The following is an 18,041-nucleotide window of genomic DNA, read 5'->3' as shown; positions in this document are numbered from 1 at the left end:
GTGATGGATAAAGTTAAGGGGTCAGGTGTGTTAAACTAGGTTTCCTGGCTGCTGTAAGAGAAACTGTAAAAACCTCTCCTGAATTCTTAGACACTCTGTATTCAAACGCCGCACCCCAAACTACCATTAGCCATCTGTTGTTTCTTTCCATTTATCTTCTTTTCCTGAAAAATCTCAGCATTTCAGCAAACATTTGGATGTGAAGAATGGAGCACAGTTCTGAAGTATCTGGCGAAGCACCAAATAATGATGAGTTTATTCATGTCAGGGATATGGTCACCACAGAGGAAGCTCCTGAATGGATAGACTATTCAGCCAAACAGGCAATAAAACCTCTCCTGCTGTGAGGGAAAATGTTTCATTCAAGTGGGAGCTCAGAGGGAAATGTCAGCCTCTTTGTTTCACTTCTCTCACAAAGCTGGAGGTTTGAGCACAACGTCAATAGATCAGAGGGACAGCCCCACAAAGGATGATGCTTGATGAGACAGTTCTGAAAGCTCGTTTCATTTCACTGAACCAGTTAAAGCTTATTGCAGTACACATCTTGTCAGCTGCAAAATCCATCATAACATGTTATAATTTAGTAACGTTTTTCTTTCTTCGATGATGATGTTTCTATTAAATGTTTTCTTTCAGCATGAGACGGGGTTATGAATTATGCAGGATTTCAGGCTTTGAATCTCTTCCAAGTCATTCCTGCCTACTAGTGTGTTGTGCAGATCTGAATCCCCACATTTCTACCCATAAACCAGCTTCCTGATGAGAAGATCTGGGATTTGAGCACACGACCTCCCAGTTTCAGTTGGTGGTAAAAGAGACCAGCTGGGTTACAGCAACTAACAATGAAGAACTTCAAGTTTGGTGCCAAAAAACCAAGACTCCAGAGATGGAGATTAGGCAGATTAGGTGTACAAACACATGGGTGGTATCATGTGAAAGCGGGAGGAGCAGAACAAGAGCAGTAACATACAGCAGTGACCACAATGAAATGCAGTACTTAGTTTTAAAAGAAAAGTCAGGTTATGGGTTACAGGGGGTGGTGCGGTGGGTGGCACAGTGCCACAGTGGGTTGCATTGCTGCCTCCCGATGTCTGGGCTTCGTGGGCTTGAGTTCAAATCCAACTCGCTCTGTGTTCCAGCAATAGGTTTCCTTCCACAATCGATAGACATGATTTTTAGGTTAACTGGTGACTCTAAATTGTTAGTAGTGTGTGAACGTGCAAGTGGCTACCCTGCAATGAACTGGTGTCCCATCTAGAATGTTGCCTCCTTGGCTTTGCACCTGTGTCTCCAAGATAGCCCCCACACTGCTGCCACCCTCCCGTAGACAGGTGCTTACTGATAGTGAGCGATCGAGTACGTATTACAAAACAGGAACAACGAAGTACAAATAAATTCATAAAGTGTGCAGATTTCACAGTTCACGCGATGCCTCGAAGTGAGCTACTTTTTGTGAAGAGATATTTTTTATTCAGCACATTGTTTCTTCGTTGTTCAGTTCTTGTTCAAAGGCCCGTGCTCTTGATAATAGATTTATGATCATCTATCATTTACTGCCAATACGATCCCAGTCTGCACATAAAGCTTTATGATCTAGTCGCGTGTTCTGGTTCAAAGATAGCTGTTTCAATGTTGCCTTATCTTTAGAAACCCACAATTCTGATATTTTTCTCCCTTTTCTCTCATTGATTTTACAAAAATACAGCTGACACCATATCTTGCACCAATGACATCAAAGAATATCCAGTTTTTTCAACGACATGCTTTCAGAAAGTCAACTCAGGGCCATGAACACATTCAAAATATAGGGCTGCTGTTTGCATTTGTGCCAGTTCAAAATCGGTTGAAGAACTTGCACCATGGTGTGAAAGAAAAATCTGGTAGAATGAGTGTTATGAAAGAGATCTCTAAACAAGTAAATATTATGTTGAGCAAATGAGCACGATGGAAGCTCGGCTCACAAATGACATTACCAAACTAAAGAGTCTATTGTTTTTTGTTGTGGTTATGAAACAAAACTTATTGGCTGAACCCATCACACCAATAGCTTGGAGAATTACACTGTTGAGGCTGAATACACGATTCCTGCTATTGAGCACTGGTATAAATCGCTAGATGAATCAACAGCCACCCTGGAACAAGTTGAGCTGTACCAAGCCAAAATGCACAATCTGGAAAATGAGACTCGGTGCGATTATCCGAAAATCGTGAGTTTACCTGAGAATGCTGAAGGTAATATCCCACTTAGATGATTTCTGCAGAACAAATTGCCGTCTTGGGTGGGTCTGCCATCCGATTTTAGTGTAACCGAGATAGGCGTCACCTACAGATATCCCATCGGTGCACCTGATCCATCAAGATGCATGCTGGTTCGATTTCTGCACTTTTCTGATAAGGAAGGTGTCGCTAGAGCTGCAGTGAAGAAATCAGAGATCAGCTGATCAACTGAAGGTTGCCCTCTGTGATTCTACCCTGATTTGCCTCCTCGTGTCCTATGAAGACAGCACAGAGTTGACACCGTGTCCAGAGATTTAGCCAAAAGAAAGATTTACCAAAGTTGTATTTTTCCAGCCTGGTCACTTGTTTACACAACTCAAATGAGCCTGTTTGACGGCCTGGATTCAGCAACTGCTTTTCTAGAAATTTTGGACAACTGAGAGATATTCATATATGTATTTAAAAGACCCGAACTTCTCAACGTTCCTGTTTTTATGTTCAATGGACTTCACTTCGTTTCGTACCGCACATTTTGAATTTATTATAGGGTTCTACTCTTATTTTATTCATGGTGGTTTCAGGAAGACAGTGTGGCTGGAGATTGTAGGGAGTAGTAGGAGGCAGGAGTCTCCATCTGCTACTTCTAAATCATGGAGAGACTGACCAGTTTCTTGGGAGGGGGAGTGCTGTTGGCATTCTTGTTCATAGCTGTTTTCTTGGGATTTCATATTGCTATGTTGTCTTTGTTAGAATGAAAGAATGTCCTAATGGGGCTACACTGCATATTATTAGGGTTAGGGTTAAAATTCTTAAAGTTCTCCACTTAAACTTACCACCTGAGATGTCAACGTAAAGAAGGAGAATTGACTTTACTCCAGTACATGGTTGTAGGGGCTTCTGCTGGGAATTTAAATGTGACGTCATTCTAGGCAGTTTCATACAATTATTCACATTCTGAATATGACAGGATACAAGTTTACTGAAGCTACTTTCACTACAGTATTCAGAAGAGCTAAATTAAAATAAAAAAAAAAAAAAAGCTTAATTTGCCCCCCCTTTTAATAGCCACCATAAACTCCATTGACAAATATGTATTTGACTCAAAGAGTAATCCCAGATTAGGAATTAGGCTGTATGAAAATCCCTGCTAGTTACTATAACCCTTTTCCTTTCAGTTGTATTACGTTCTTGTTTATGTTTCTATTTCCTCAGTATTTTGGTTATGTCATGTCTTGCTGTGACCCAGTTCTGTTCTAAGCAAATTAAAAAGCTGCACAGTAAAGTACTGTATAAAAAGCTGTACGATCACATTCTGCATAAAAAGTGATATAATCACATCCTCTATGTAAAGCTGTACGGCCACATTTATGAGGCAGGATGATAAAAGCTGTATACAAAGTTACATGATCACATTCTGCAAAGTGATATAATAATCATATTCATATATTATATGAAGTTACTTACCATATCCTGGGTATTAACACTACAAGTCGCTAAATAAATAAGTACAGTATGAATGTGGCGTGATCATATTTATTTTAATATTAAGTGATGCAATATTTTCTCCAAAGTGGCGGGATCATTTTCTGTTCTAAAGTGATACGGTCACATTGTCTATATGAAAGAGACACATTATATCCTGTATTTCAGATCATACGCGTATCTGTACAGTTACAGTATGTGTCTGTTAAGCTGTATGGTGACAGTGTGTAAATACTGTAAAGTTACTGTATTTGATCACATTCTGCGTTTGAAGATGTTCATTCATATTCCGCAGGCCTGTGCGAAACTGCACGGTGGTATTTTGTGTAAAAAAAGGGAACGTCGTTTACTTACATTTCGTCCCTCGGGATCAAAAGGAGCGAACTGGAGATCACAGATTGATGCCGCACAAGATCGAAACCGCCGCGCGCTGCAGTATTTCTCTGATGTTCGGATCCACGCCGTCGTTCGTTCGGTCGGTCGTTCATTCATTCATTCATTCATTCATTCATTCATTCATTCGTTCATTCAATGATTGAGCCGTAACGAACCCGTCAGTTATGACGAGTTTGTGACTCTCTGTCGATCACCAGGAGGATGGAAACGAAAGGTAGGACAGAAGTGGAACCACACACACACTCACACTCACACTCACACACACACACACACACAGAAAGAGAGTCTGCGGTTCCGCGAATCCCGAATGAGAGACTCAGTGATCAATGGATCAGTGATCGATGACCATCATCTCCCGTGACGCACACGAGTCCATAACAGCAGCTGCTGTAGAAACACACACACACACACACACACACACACACACACACACACACACACACACAAGTTTTACTGACCGTCCACCGCCCCCTGTCCCGCCCACCGTCGTACTGTACTCTGCTGTACTGTGTTTTACTGTATTGCACCGTTTTTCACTGCACTACTACACTGCACATTACTGTGATTTACTGTACTGTACTACACTGCACTCTACTGTGTTTTACTGTACTGTGTCCTCAGGTGCCATCCCGTACCCAGGCCCACGCCCTGCCAGGTGCCGCCAGTGCGGTAGATGAGGACCGAAAAAGAGTGGAGAGTCAAGTGCTCATTTCCTTTAAGCAAGAGAGGCTGAGAGAGTAAGGCTTTCATGGCTAAAATGTTTAATTTTTGGATATTATTTTATAATTTTGGGATGTTATTACTTGTACTGTGTCATCAGCTGCTGGAAGACTTGTGTTCAAGTTTGCCTTGTGTTTGTCACCTTTGATTCAATCGTGAAAACCCTACTGGCCGTTGGGCATTCGTGGACGGCGCTGTGTCAGTTTTGTTTCTTCACCGTTATTAAGGAATGAAACAATGTAAATTTCACCAGCCGCTGCTCCGCAGTTGCCCCGCACACCTTGAACTTTACACACGTACCATACCGTGTTTTTCACTGTACTGTGCCGTGCAGGGGCGGCACAGTGGGGCGGCCAGCAGCGCTTCTGTCTCACAGCACCTGGGTAGTGCAAGAGAACGTGGGTTCACTCTCTGCTCAGTCTGTATGGAGTTTGCATGTTCTCCCTGTGTCTGTGTGGGTTTTCTCAAGGTGCTCAGGTTTCTTCCCACACCAAAGGCATCCAGTTCAGGAGAACTGGTAGCTGCAAACTGCCCTTAGCATGTGAATGGGTGAGTTTGTGTGTTTGTGTTTGACTACCGTGTGATGGACTGGCGTCCTGTCCGGGATGTATCCCCCTCTGCCTTGTGCCCAAAGCTGCCGGGATAGGCTCTGGTTCACTGCGACTCTGCTCAGGATGAGTGGTTATTGAAATTGTATGGATCTGCTGTGCAGTGTTTCACTGTGTTGTACTATATTTCACTGTATTGTCTGTCATCTTTCCTCAGCTGTACACCGTTCACTCACTCAAAGTTGTTTTTCTGTGCTTCTTGCCGGGTCTTTCTGTTCTGCCTCTGAAAGTCTGATCATAAAGCTATACTGGACAAGCGGGAAAAGCAGACTAAAACATCTGCCAAAAAATGAACGGTCATAAATCAATCGAATATCATTTTGGAAAATAGCCTAGAATGCCAAGCATCTAAAACTGTGGTGGAACTGTGAAAAGGCAGCGATCAGAAGAGGTGAAGGTGAATATCTCACAGCAATCCATCTCCTTCTGGATCAATCTCAATGAGCCATGAACGGATTCTTGTGGTCCAGGAGGGACTATCTTATGCAAATGCTCTCGCTTTCTTAAATTTCTGTGACAGTCGAACACCAGGGGACCTTTCCGTTCCCAGGTCTGCTTTGTTACACCATCGGTTTCACGTCTTGCTGATGGAGCGTGACCGTGAGCCGTCCTCTGGAAAAGCTGCAGGTTCACCATCCCATTCTCAAGGTCTTTGGTCATCTCGTCTCAAACCCGCCTGCCTCCCCAGGTCTCTCGCTGTACAGTGAACAGTGTTTTGCTAACAGGCGCTGACACCACATCTGCTACTAGAAGGGACTCTCTGACAGGCCGTGTTCAATGGTGACAGACGTGTTTGACTGCGCATACGAAGCGATGTGGATGAATGACATCCAGCACAAGCAAAGAGCCACTTCTCTGGTTACTTGGCAACTCATCACTTTCTGACATGAAGACATGTCAGATCTACATGGTACTTGTGTGTTCAAGTCAAAGTAACATCAACAAGTTTGCAGTTGATTCCTCCGTCTTAGTAAAAACAGGAAAATCAGTCCTGTCCTCTACTTGTGCCCTTAGTGCTGATGTGTCCATTGTCAGTGTGATTGAGTCCATCCACCTGGTTGCTGCTCACCATCTTCTTCTTCTCCAACTTTTTGATCCATCAGTTTGTTGTCCCGTCTATGGCGTCTTCAAAAGTTTCCTCAACCACCAACGTTCGAACGAGTCCATGTTTTTCCTTCCCTGCTTCGGCAGTGTCCACCTTCAGCATCCGTTTGGTGTTATTGAAAATATCACAGACTGAATGATTTTGCTCTTCTTTCTTGTGGATCCATCAGAAGATTTGAGGACCTTCTCCAGATCTATCTTTGCAGCTCTGCCATGTTCATATCTTCTGCCTAGTGGATCCCTTTTCGTTAATTCCACAAGTTATTCTTACTCCACCCTTAAATGGAAATGGAAAGATTTACATATGTAATTACAAAATCCAGGATTGTCGACAGACCTTAGATTTAAAACCTCGTCTGATGCCAGTAAATTAATTTTCCAGTTTTCACACTGATCTGAATTATGTTCAAATCTGAAAAAGATGTAAAAACACACCGAGACTTTAACCCCATGTGTGGGACATGGCTTTTTCCCTGTTATGAGAGTGTTTCTGCTTTTTGTCTTGGATTCTGACCATGTCTGGGAGGACAAAATGCTTGACGCACCCAGAAAGCATCTCATGAGAGTCAAATGCTCCCTTGAGTTCCTGAGTTGATGGACTTAGTAGAGAATATGAATGTATGACTCATAACAGTGATGTCACCACTTCAGAAACAGTGCATTGACTCCATTCCCTCAGTATGTCTGTTTGGATACTGATGTGCGGACATCGATGCCAAGGAGCACACCTGGAGATGAAGCCCACGTGTTTCCCCTCACAGGTCATATCCGCACGCAGATTGAACACCCGTGATGGGACTCCTAATCTCCTGAGAAAACCTGTACCTTTACTTCCATGCCCACTTTAGAGTGGACAGCTTAAAGCAGAAGTAGGAACACAGTGTATACCATCTAGTGGTAGGAGAACATCCTTCATCAGTGTTCATATGCACACACACACACACACACACACGTCTAGGGAGCCACTGGGAGTTGTAATAGTCAGAAATAACCCCGTTCAGCTGCGATCGGCTCAGAAACTTGAAACGCGGTAAATTATACATTTGAACAACTCACAGCTATTGGAGAGATGGTGCCAAGACCTGGTTTAGTTTTTCAAAGAAAAAAATGGGAGCGAGGCTCTCGGTGAGCACTGTCTGGATGGAGGTAAATAGCTGGAGAGGCAAAGCTATACAGTTGAGTGGTAGAAACAGATTTTCTTTGCACAGTCAGTTACTGTAAAACCTGTAAAAATAAGTTTTATTCCCAGAGAAGTAAGATGGTGTTTATTTAACTGAAAACTTTCTTCAAAGTAATGTGGGGTGCAGCACCATGGGTTTGAAGGAGGTAAAGAAGGACACAGAAGCAATGTTCATCTCAAACATTTCAGTCATACACTGGCACCAGTGAAATAATGCTCTTGGTCCAAGGACCCCCTTTCTTCCCAAACCTGCACCTCAAGCCAGCCTTCCCAGCCTGCTTAGTACCCCCAAGGTTCTCTCCAAAGACATTAGTAGACAGTCACCCCATCATTTTCCCCAGAAATGTCCCCAGTGGTTGCACACCCACATCTCGCATTTTTCCCCATAATGCAACTATTTACATTTAACAAGTTTCCCTCCCAAAACAGTAACGTGGGTCGTTACAGTAATTTAGTGGTTTACCTCTTTACGCAGTGGCTTCATTTTCGCTGCATCAGTTCAGTGTAAGGACCGTCTGCAAGGTACTACAGCTGGAGATTGGATTCCGACCCAGGTCCCTTGAGTGCAAGCAAGCAGCTGTAACCACTACGGCACCTGTGTAAGATGCTGTATTTTTTCTTTGAGTATCAGTTGTAGAGTTAAAGGAAACCAATTCTTATTCCTACTCAATTTATAGTCACCGGTGGTTCTGAGATGAACATTGTTCACGGTTGCTTGTGGAAGCAGTGTGTGGCCACCCTCGGGACTTCACAGTTTACCTTTACTTTACAGAATTACCTTGATTACAGCAGGTACAATCTGAAGGTCGTGTATTTCAAACCAGGCTCCTGCTGTTGTACCCTTGATAAAAGTACTTGACCTTAACTGGCAGAGTAAAAAATGTATACCCAGTTATATAAAAGGGTAGGTAAATCGGTGTAAAGTTAACTACCTAACATTCTAATTTACCTCTGATGGAGTCAGATAAATATCAACACTATACCTATTTTTCTTTTAGTTTTCAGTCCTCACTGATCGTGAAGCATTTAAGTGAACCTCCGCTTTTATTTCCCGCTTCACACAGATCACCCCTGTAACTGATTCATTTAAATAAAAAGCTGGAAGCAAGTGAGTGACGCCTTTACAAACACAGCTGCTCATAGTGACAAGTCTTTGGGTGGCATCATAATTAACATTTCACTGCTGTCATTGTGGCCTCGAAGAGAGAAGAGCTGGGCTGGGCCTCTGGAGGCTCATGGCGGGTTTAGAGAGCGGGGTGGGGTACCAGTCGCTCTGCTTCCATGAACTTAGCTCTGGTTTTGTGGATGCTGTAGTGTGCTGTTCACTGGTGTCTTAATTTGCAAACACAATTAGGACTGGTGTTTAATTTTAAAGTCACTCTATTACTAAGTTGTTATCAATAAAAACAGCAATACAGGCAGCCCTTGATTAAGTTCTGTAAAAGAACGTATTGGATATAATCAAAAATATCCTAGAAAACTTTTCATTATTTGTGATTTTTTACACCTACATTTACATTTTTCATTTTGCCATTGATTTTCCCTTAAATAATGTACAATTATTATTAGTATTTGGTTGTAGCTACATTAAAATCAAAGGTAATTTAAAATGACAAGAACGAGCAGTCTCCTCAAGTGCCTCTTCGGTGTGATTGTTGACCAATCCATCCTATAAACACGTGCAACGTTCCTCATCTTGTCACTATGTCAAGCTGTAAACATTGTGGAACTGAGTTGAATTAGGCGGTCTCACATTCCTGTTCTGTTTGGATGCTCTTTACTGCCATCTATCAGCCTGGAGGATAAACACAGGTCGCAACACACAGGATTTTTCGAAAATATGTTTGTGAAGAAAATGCGAATGAAAGTGAAAACGCATTTTCAAAAATGTGTGACTTGTCCATTGGTATCTCAAAGACCCCGTGTTTAGACTCATATCCAGCATCTCTGGCTGCGTGTGACTGAGCTCGTCATCTGTCCACCGCTTCCCTCTTGTGATTCACGACCAAGGCCATGTCGAGCCAGAGACTCTCCAGCATTGAGAGTGACATCAGGCCCTTAATTCAAAGCGATCCCGCAATCAACGCTCGCTGTGAGGAAAGGAATTGCCCAGAATCACATGAATATTTCACTCAATGCTGACGAAGACGTGAATGTCAGACGCTAGAAACCACGTCGCGGTTTGAACTCACGATTCCTGCCCACGGTTCGGGTGGATAAATGCTCCCGCCTGGCCGTGTCCCACTGGGTCTTGGTCAGTTTGCATTCTGAGGAACATGTGAAATGGTTGAATGTCGGTTTAAATGTCGTTCAGGAGTGTTTTTCCAATCAATATCCAGCACCGACGCTGCAGACTGAGGCCGATACGTGATCCGCTTGTCAACGAGAGCACTGCTACGTTCATAAGCTGTAATGACATCTTGCTTTATCTCTCGGGAGGACTAAGACTGTGAGAGCCACAAAGTGACGCAGGCATTGATTTATGGCTGCTGCAAAGACACAATTCTAAATTGATGTTTGGTTACCCGAAAACGCCGACGCGAGAGCTGTCAGACTTCACACGGAGGCAGGGTACAAGCTGCTCGGCTACGGTCAAGAGTAAGGTGACATTTCAAGGTGACAGTGTGTGGCAGCGTCCACAGAGGTGTGATGTGGGGGCTGAACTGTACCAAATCTGGGGACCTGAGACATTGGAGCTGCCAAGTGCCCGGGGTTCTTCAGCATTCTTTATGTATTTATTTATTTATCTGATGCCTCTGTGCAAGATGATTAGCTCTTGATAGTCCATGAGGAGATATTGCTGCTGAGGACTGAAGTTATCATACCTTGGACACATCATGATAAGACTTGATTCTGTCAAAATAAGTGATGCTTGTGAAAGCTGGTATGATAAATCTGGAATTTTGTAATTATGTAAGTCACCTTCAGTTTGCATATTTAAGGGTGGAGCAAAGGACTAATTTTTGCCTCTTGGGATCAATAATCAACCTTACGGGATCTAGCTGTCATGAGATATGCCGAAGACCAGTACTTGGCAGAGCCACAATACAACATCTGGAAAAGACCCTCAGATGTGCTGTTACATCAACAAGAACAAAGATTAGCAAAGTAAGCGATGCCAAGTCCCTATATGAATACCAGTCAGTGCTATTTATAACACCATACCAACGTGAGAGCTGGACGTTGAAGAAGAGGCACAAGAAACACTTTGAGTGCTTCAAATTGCCGTGCTTCAGATCACTTTTAAGGACACTGTGGGCAGCCAGGGACGCAAACAGGTGGATGCTGGATCAAACCAAACCAGAAATCACCGGGAGCACTAGTGATGAAGCTGAGGTTCTCATACTTTGGACATGTCATGAGAAGATTGCATTCTCTTGAAAAGACAGTGAAAATTTGTAGGAAGAAGAGGGTGAGCAGTGGTCAGGTAGATGGACTCAATCAAAGTGAAAATGGACACAGGCCTGTCTACACTAAGAACACAAGTAGAGGACAGAACTTTCTGGAAGGGCTCTATATATGTGGTCCACAAAAACAAACAGGGAGTGTGATTTACTCCAGAGGAGGTGAAAATATGTATTCGCTGGCTCAGTGGAGGAATTCTTTGAGTCCAGAGCACATGGGATGGGCCTCGCTGGAGAGTCAAGGCACAAACTGAGCAGTTGAGGGAGCTCTCTCTACGTAACACAGCTGGACGGTGTTTCCGAGGAAATTATTCCACTGCATTAGGAGTGAAGGTTTCTGTAACGTAACTGAAGACCCAACGGTTTCATATTTAGTCCATTAATACAGCTGAACAGTCAAAGGATCAGTGAGTGGATTCATTGTGATGTTGCAGGCACCTCTGCAAAAACCTCCCGGGTTGAAATGAATTATGCTGATGAATGACGTACCGTCGCCTCGTTTGAAGAGGCACTAGAACATGCCGCTACCGTGTTTTAATGAGGCAGGACCCACATCTCATCAGCATTTTCTCTGAGCTCTTTAAAAAAAGGAGCTCACACTGAGAATAAGCTTTTCTGCATCCTCAAGCAAAACCTGCTTTTCTGCTCACTAACAGCGTGATGCATTTTGCGGTTCGGCCAGACAGCGCAAGGTGCTGCTAAGGAATAAAGCTCTGAGAAGCTCCGGACCAGGAGAAGGTCGTTAGGAGTCATCAGGAAGGGCATCAGGGCTCAGTAGCAAGGTTGGCAGGTCATCAGCAGTGAATGGACTGGCAAGAAGCAGTTGCTTGGCTAAAAAGCTGTCAGATAATTTTATTTCGAAATCATCACAATTATCATTACCATCATTCTCACCACCATCATCATCATCGCTGCCATCGTTATTATAACCCTCGTCATCATTGTCATGAGCTTCCTTATCACCGCAACCTTTGTCATCCTCACATTATCATTACCATCACCCTCATCATCATCATCACTCTCCATCCCTGTCTGGTCCAATGAAGGTTAGACAGACTGTAGTTGGTTCCAAGGGTCTGTAGGCGCTCATTACTGCGGTGATTCTATTGGCTAGTTTTTTTCTTTCAATTTCTTCTCCTGGGACTTTTTTTTCTTTACCTCTGTCGCCAAATGGCTTATTTCAGTATTTTGGCAACTAGCGCGCCGCTTCAAAGTATCCGAATGCCTTGCGTCCTTTAGTTTTACCACAAAATGGGAATTCAACGAGAATGTGTTTCTCATGCGACACAATAGGTGTGTAATGATCAATCCCATATGTTACTTTAGAGGAAATTGCGTGTGTAGTAGAAACACACAAGTAGTGCAGGTGCAAAAATAAATGAAGCCCAAGTTGTATTGGTTAAACCAAGTAGGTATGAATCAAGTGTATGAATCATCATCATTTATTAATTTTATTAGTTAGTTTTACGATTTAACGTCTAGATTTTCTGTTTGTATTTTAATATTTTATACAAGAATGATGTCCATCCTTGTAGAGTTTGCACTTTCAAACAGCTCTGTACGGTACATTGTATGTTAATGTAGTCTTTTCGTTCTTCCTGTTCTCACTTCTGTGTCACTATATGCGTCAGTTGTTCAGCTCTCCGTCGCCTTCCTGGGAAGAGCCCTTTGTAAAATACAGTTTGAACTGAATTTTTATTCGCTCCCTGCAAGAACAAACCGGTCATGGAGAATTTTGGATCTGAAGAGATAATTGGTCACCTTCACGACTATGCTCCCTTTGCTGTGTTTTTCTGTGTTTATGTTTATAGATGACAGGGGACAGTTTTACATCACAACTCCTGCCCTGATCTTTATACCTCTTCATTCCCTTTCTTGTCCCGTTACATGAGAAAAGCTCCCTGTTGCCTGGATTCTCCATTCCGATGTTGTACTGAACTCTGTTTACTTGAGGAATATGCTAATGTGCAAATTATAATTCATTTGCATATTATAATTAACATTAATTATGATGCTCATTAAGAGACGGTCCGGAGGGGTTGGTAGAACGAGCGGCCTGCCAGCTGAAATGAGTGGAGAAATTACTCATCACATCTGGTGATGGAAGTTTTTCAGTACCAGATTAATACCACAAGACTGTGACAATGCTTCTGTCATATCGTGAATGTTTTTGGATACTGAATAAAATATTTTTGCAAATAGTTTTGACAAACTCTAATGCATGAGCTCCTCCTGCCCCCGCTGTCCTGGTCTCTACGGCCATTTTTCCGTTTGTTCTCCTGAAAAGGTTTGGCATTCAGTTGTCGAGTACTGGGCAGTGGCGTGTGATACATATGCACGAGGAGATCTGGTCCGTGGAGAAGCAAAAACAAGTGTGTTGCATGACCTGAACAAAGGACAACTCTTTATTAAACTGCGATCGTTTGGAAGACGCCGACAAGCTTTTGTAAGTTTGCTTTCCATTGGGTAATTACATGTTTGGAAAAATCGTGATCGTTAAACAGTGGCAGGGTGTACATCAGTAATGACGCCTTGTGCTTTCCCATTGGCTGATTGTGTCACATGATCTCCCCACACCGCGTCTAATTGGTGATCGATTGCCCTATGTGTGCATGGTTGCCGTAGGATAATATTCCCTTTCCCTCCTTTTTTTTTAAATTGCATTCAGAGTTTAATTAAGCCATTTTGCATTCAGACAAGCATGAAGAAGATGACCAAAAATGTTCCCAGAATAACAACAGGTTCATGTGATGAGCCATTGTAATTTGACACATTAAGCTTTCCATCCCTCCCTCTGAAGCAGTACTTGAGAAAAACAGGCCTGCTTCAAGAGGGGGCATTCATCTGGGTGAAGAACCTCTTATTCACCCTAAGGGCTGGTTTGGGTTATGCCCCCCCCCCCCCTTCGTTTGTTTGTATGATGACACAATTTCGTTTCGAGAGGACCGGAAGGGCTCAGGATAATAATTAGAAGCTCAACTGTGAACTACCCTGCCAATTACGCCATTTACTTAATGAGGTGTGTAACGATCCTTCGATATTCCAGAGAGGCTATATTCCCAGCAATTGCATTTAAATAATTCATTTTGCAAATGGGTTGATTTGCTTCTCGACAATTGAGCGTTTTAAGAGGCCAACTCATACTGAGCAGCTCTAGATTGACAAAGATGGACCTCGAGCTCTCCTGGTAATGAAAACATTTCTGCTGCATTCACACTCCAACGATCTGATAAATGCGTCTCGACTCGGGAGGGGAGAGCGGTTATAGGGAGGAGTGAGGAAGGAGAGGCAGGGCTGCAGAGCCAGGGGGGAGAAGTGGGAAGGACGGAAGCAAGAGGTGTTCATCCACCACCCTTTTAGCGTTGAGCTGCTTTACAATTAAAACTACTTTAAACTGCCCGAAAATAAATGTAGCTTGTCTTCACAAACTCCGATTAGATGTGGATTGTTGACCCATTCATCCTATAAAGATGTAAACATTCCTCATCTTGTTATTGATCCTCAGAAACACCAGACATGAGTTATAAACACTGTGGAAGCGAGTTGAATTAAGGCGGTCCCACACTCCTACGGGGTCATTTTCACTCCTCTGCAAACTGGGAAAGGGGGCGCAGTGGGTTGGACCGGGTCCTGTTCTCCAGTGGGTCTGGGGTTCAAGTCCCGCTTTTGGGGTGCCTTGCGATGGACTGGCATCCCGCCCTGGGTGTGTCCCCTCCACCTCAAGCCTTTTGCGCCGTGTTGCCGGGTTAGGCTCCGGCTCCCCGCGACCCCGTATGGGACAAGCGGTCCAGACAATGTGTGTGTGTACAAAGTGGGAATTTTAGAAAATAATTAAGTGAATAAAATTCACTTAAAGACACTGGGAAAAGTTAATATGTTTCAAAATTCACAACCTGACCGTTTGAAACATGAGGAGATGGTGCAGTGCTCCTTCTGCCTGCGCAGCTGCTCTGGGGTTTTCAGCTCTTTTTTGGTTTTCGGCATGTTTGTCGTAGCACCGACAGTTCCCCTCTGCCTTCTGCCGCAGTCCCTTCTTTGAACGTGGACCTTCTCCACGTCTCTTACCGACCTCGTGGTTTCTTCCGCCGCTCTGTCTCTGCCAGCCTATTTATCGTGAAAGGCTAGAGGCAGCCGAAGTGTGCAGCATCCCCTCCACTCAAGAGTGCTGCAGATCGGTGTCCAACTGAGCTTCGTGCCAGAGACCCATTGTGCTTACAAAGCAGATACACACACAGCGCGTCTGAGTGTGTGTGATGTGCAGCCTTCTTGTCTGTGTCTTTGTCAGTGTCGGCTTTGCGTTTAAGTGCATCGCCCTTGGAATGCTTGTGTGCGTGTGTGTGTGTGTGTGTGTGTGTGTGTGTGTGTGTGTGTGTGTGTGTGCTGATCGCCCCATTATGGCCTGGTATCCTACCCAAGGTGAACCCTATCTCACACCTTACACTTCCAGGATAGGCTCCTGCCCACCAGAACCCTACTCTGGACGAGTGGTTATCGAAAATGAATGCATAGATCAGTAGATAGCTTTGACTAAAGTTCTCTGAGAAACTTAAACGGCGAAGAAGTGGAGGGATGTTTACGCCAACCCTTTATTCATTGTGACTTACGAGTGGTTTTGAACTCCTGGCCCCAGCTGTGTTTGTAAGCTGAAGTGTCATCCGCTTGCAAACATGTCGTCCTCGGTTCAGCGTAAACATTTACACTTTGCCAGATGTGTATTTTACTATATAAACTCATTCCCCTGCATAAACATCGAACTGGCCCAGTCGAAGGCGAATTTCCTGCCGCTCAGCCAGTCCTGTTAGTGATGTCAGAAGGTACAGAACAGTGATGTCTTTGTGCTCCTTAAGTTCATCTTAATAAGTTCTGCGTACCCCTTAAGTTCAGGCACAAGACAAGACAGACACAGAGGAGCTGCAGGAGAGTCGTGGTCACGGATGTGTCAACAGGATCTTCGTGGCCCTTCCCAAACCAGGTAAAAACAGAGTTCCAGCACAACTGGGGGACGCTGCCCTCTTGTGGCCAAGTGGAGAACCTGCACTGGCGCTGAGTTTGTGCTTCGGATGAAATGTACAGACTAACCGGAGGACTGGAACAATTTCTGTGGGTACAGACCTGTGAAGGGTCTCAGACCCATCTCTTTCAGAGCCAATTCTCCCCTGATCCCCTGACAGCTAAATATAAGAGTCCACCACTATCTGCTATGATTATCGATATATTTTCTATTTGAATGTCACTTCTATAGGCAGCTACTTGAGGGATGTGAACCAGCAACATGGTGGTATCAGACAAACAAGCTGGACTTTGATAATCCCGTGTCTTTGTCTAATGCTCTTCATCTGTTGTTGGTGCACTTTCATTTACTTTGACTTCTACATCTGTTCCCAGGGGGTGCGGTGGTGTAGCGGGTTTGGCTGGCTCCTGCTCTTTGGTGGGTCTGGGGTTCAAGCCCTGCTTGGAGTGCCCTGTGATGGACTTGGCGACCTGGCCTGGGTGTGTCCCCTCTCCCTGTGTTGCCGGGTTAGGCTTCGGTTTTCCGCGACCCCCGCTTGAGACAAGCGGCTTCGGTCAGTGTGTCCCTTTGGAGAAAAACGCCTCCTAAAGGTACCAGTCGAATGATTCCCTTGATCTGCTTATCTTTCAAGGTGTAGCTGGTTCAGACTGAACATTTTTTTTTTTTTTTTTTGACTAAAACAGTCCAAGGACATGTAAATAGTTTTGACATTTATTCTTTGCAAATGCATGTAATGATATTTTTAAATCAACAGGTCAACCGCTCCTCAAGATCTGCTGTGTGTGTGTGTGTGTGTGTGTGTGTGTGTGCCCTCATCATACCAGAATCCACACCTCTCAGTATCCTCCACTTGTTGGACACCGAAAGTCAAGCCAAGGTCCTGGTCCCACTTTTCCCTCAGTGTATCACACGGCAATATTTAATACTTGGCCTAATGTTTGACGTTACCAAGCAACACAGAATGTTTGTCGTTACCTAGTAACACAGAAAGGTGGTACAGGCTTCGGCAGGATAACGTGTAATTTATTTGTCACTTTTTCGGGTAGAGGATTCTGGTGAAAAAAACAACTATGAAGTACTGTGGTTTTAAAGAGGGGAAAATAAGTTTATATATATATATGTGTGCATATCTCCGAGGCCCACGAGCCGTCGACAGTACAGTGATCCACACATATAATGGTCATTTAAAGTACATAAGTATTCATAATAAATCACTGCACTTTAGTATTACAGTTTAGTGATTAGCTCGAAAAACGCATTTTAACTTATTTTAAATCTCAGTGGAGAGACAAGCAACAAAAAACATTGTATATAAATTGATAGCATTTTCAATACACGTGGATCATGGCTCTGCAAAGTAGATATTAAAGTAACTTATGCCTCGCTTTCTCTGGAACTCTGCTTTCTTGCAGAATAGAGTTTATTTGAAAATGCAAACAATGTTTCTAGTAAAATCGACCTGTCGTTTGACAAATAAGTTCAAACTGGTCCAGTTTTTACTACCGGACGGTTTATGATGTCACACCAGTTGAACGTGGGGAGCATAGAAATCACATATAGCCTAGAATAAAAACAACTGAAATTTGCAGAGGCCAGCGTGTCGTTCAAAAATACATATTAATTGTATTGTAAATGTTGCACGGCCAGTGTGCTATATATAGAAAAAAAAAAACATTGCTTTCTCTTTCAGTATGCAATTATACTGTAATTTTTATGAAACTTTTAATTTTCCTACTTTGTTCTGCTGGTTGTGATCCCTCCCAAAAAATCATAACAAAAATGCCAAAAGCTGGATTCACTAAATTCATATTATTTTTTTCGTGGGATTAATTTAGTTTTCTTTTAATTAAAAACCTCGTGTAGTCCGTGTGGGTTAATAAGGTAAGGAATATGAGGCAGTATTTCAGAAGAATCTTTAA

The sequence above is a fragment of the Scleropages formosus genome, chromosome 25 (assembly GCF_900964775.1).
Source record: "Scleropages formosus chromosome 25, fSclFor1.1, whole genome shotgun sequence".
NCBI classification, from domain to species: Eukaryota; Metazoa; Chordata; class Actinopteri; order Osteoglossiformes; family Osteoglossidae; genus Scleropages; species Scleropages formosus.
Note: the sequence above shows the minus strand (reverse complement) of the source record.